This window comes from Gavialis gangeticus, unplaced genomic scaffold (genome assembly GCF_001723915.1).
Source record: "Gavialis gangeticus isolate Ggan-Ray unplaced genomic scaffold, GavGan_comp1, whole genome shotgun sequence".
Classification (NCBI taxonomy): domain Eukaryota; kingdom Metazoa; phylum Chordata; order Crocodylia; family Gavialidae; genus Gavialis; species Gavialis gangeticus.
Window position 1 is genome coordinate 4,078,893 of NW_017729009.1, and position 2,036 is coordinate 4,080,928.

Below are 2,036 nucleotides of genomic sequence, written 5' to 3' on the forward strand. Positions count from 1 at the left end.
CAGGGCATTTGGTGCACTGGATGAGATCTATTACATTTCTGGGCATTCAGCTCTTGGGAAGTAACCTATTTGTAACTGTCTGCTGCTTTGGCTGTTAGGTTATCTTGTAACTGCTCTTGGGTTTATCTTTCACTGTTACCAATTTTTGATTTGAAATAAAACTGGTACTTTATAAATTGGTTTATGGGCATGGTTCTTTGTTGGGGACAGAACCAAGGGAAAGTGGAATTGATTCATCCCAGTGAAACGCATGCTTGGCTTCTCATGAAGATAAAGAAGCCATTTAGTCCTTGTACTGGATCTGTGGCCTGTACCTCATAGTCCCTATTCAGTGCTGCTTTATTTACAAGAGTTGGGTTAGGGTACTTGGAGCACTTCCCTAACAAATGGCAGCTGAGCAGGACAGTGACGGATGGGCCTGGATGTTCATGTGCCTGTGCAGACAGAGTCCATGCTCCTTAATCTTGGTAAATCTAGACAAACACCCTACTTGCACGCACACACAGCTCAGAGCTGGGTAGGAAGCTGGCTAATGTCAGCCTTGGAACAACCTGCTGGATGGAGCAGGTCTGCAGAAGCAGTTGGGCCAGGTAGTTAAAGGCTCAGAAACACGCCTCTCTTAGCAGGAGCAACTCTGCATCTATACCAGGGCTGATGGCTTCCAAGAGCCACTGCATCTCCATCCCCTGGCCTGCTTGGGTGGGATGGATGGTGCCAGCACTCTGCCAGGAGGCCATAACAGTGCAAAGGAGGGCAATGAAAGGGTCTGCCCATTATGTAGAAGGCCCAGCACTTTTCACAAGTACCATGGCCACTAGAGCAAAGCACTTGTGAGATATCAATTCTTTTTTCCCCCCTCTCTTTCCCTGCCTTACTTTTGAAGGCAACGCACCTGCCCAGGGCCCTAGTCACAAGATGATGGCTCAAGAAGCCCCCTAGTCTAGCCATGCACTCAGAGTGTATGGGCCTTTCCTTCCCATCCCTTGCCCCTGGTTTCATGAAGCTCACTGTTTTCATGAAAGCTGATATTGACTGCTCACAATGCATCATGTGTCTGACTTTTCTAGCCCTATAGGCCATGCTGTTTGCAGAGGAGAATGACAAAGACTTCTGCCACTGTCCCAGGGGTCCATGCGCCTCTTGCTGCTGTCATGAGGGATACTTTGTCTGTTGCCTGGGTTTTCTCTCCTACGCTGCTGGGATTGTCTGAACCTCCTTAAACCAATGTGGCAGACTGACATGGTGCAAATGTTTTGTTGCCAGCTGGGTGGGTTGTCCCACTTGGCTGTATGGCAAGAAATTGGTAATTGCTCTTTCTTCTTCCCTGATGGTAGGGCTCTAGGGCCAAGAGGTACAACAACTCCCTTTTCAGTTCTGGCACTTGCTGCCTTCTAGAGCTGCACAGCATAGGAAGGCTGCAGAAAAAGCTATAGAAAAAGGGCTGTTGGTACTGTAGTCCTGCAAGGCTTTATATTCCCAGTTCTTTCCTCCCAGGCTAAGATGCTACTTGGTCACTTTTCCTGCTGGCACAAATCAGCTAAATTTAAAAAATAAACCCACCAGAAATCTTATTTCACTCAAGTGTGAATAAGCCTGACTCCTCTCAGACTGCAGCCAGGCAAAGTCACGTGGCCCCAGGCAGCTCTGACTTGCGTAAAGGCTGCTGCCACCTCCTCTTCCGAACGGGACGTGGTTCAGAGGAATGTTCTGACGTCCTGGCAGCTGGAATTGCACCCTCAGATGTGTGTTGCTGAGCTCTGAGCTAATGTGAATGGAGGTTTAATTGAACTCAGGGTGTCTGTTTGCAGTTCTGTTTCCCTGAGGACACTCAGCTGAGTCACGAGGCAAATGAATGGGTCTCTCTGTGGCTGGGCAGAGCTGTATGCAGAAAGTACTCCACTGAAGTAGTCATGGTTGCCCCACACAACAAGGATGCTGTTGATGTGCGAGTTCAGTCTGTGTACTCTGTTAGACCCTAGTAATGGGGGCTATATAAATCCCCCCCAAAATAAACTTGTCTTTTTTTTTTTTTTATA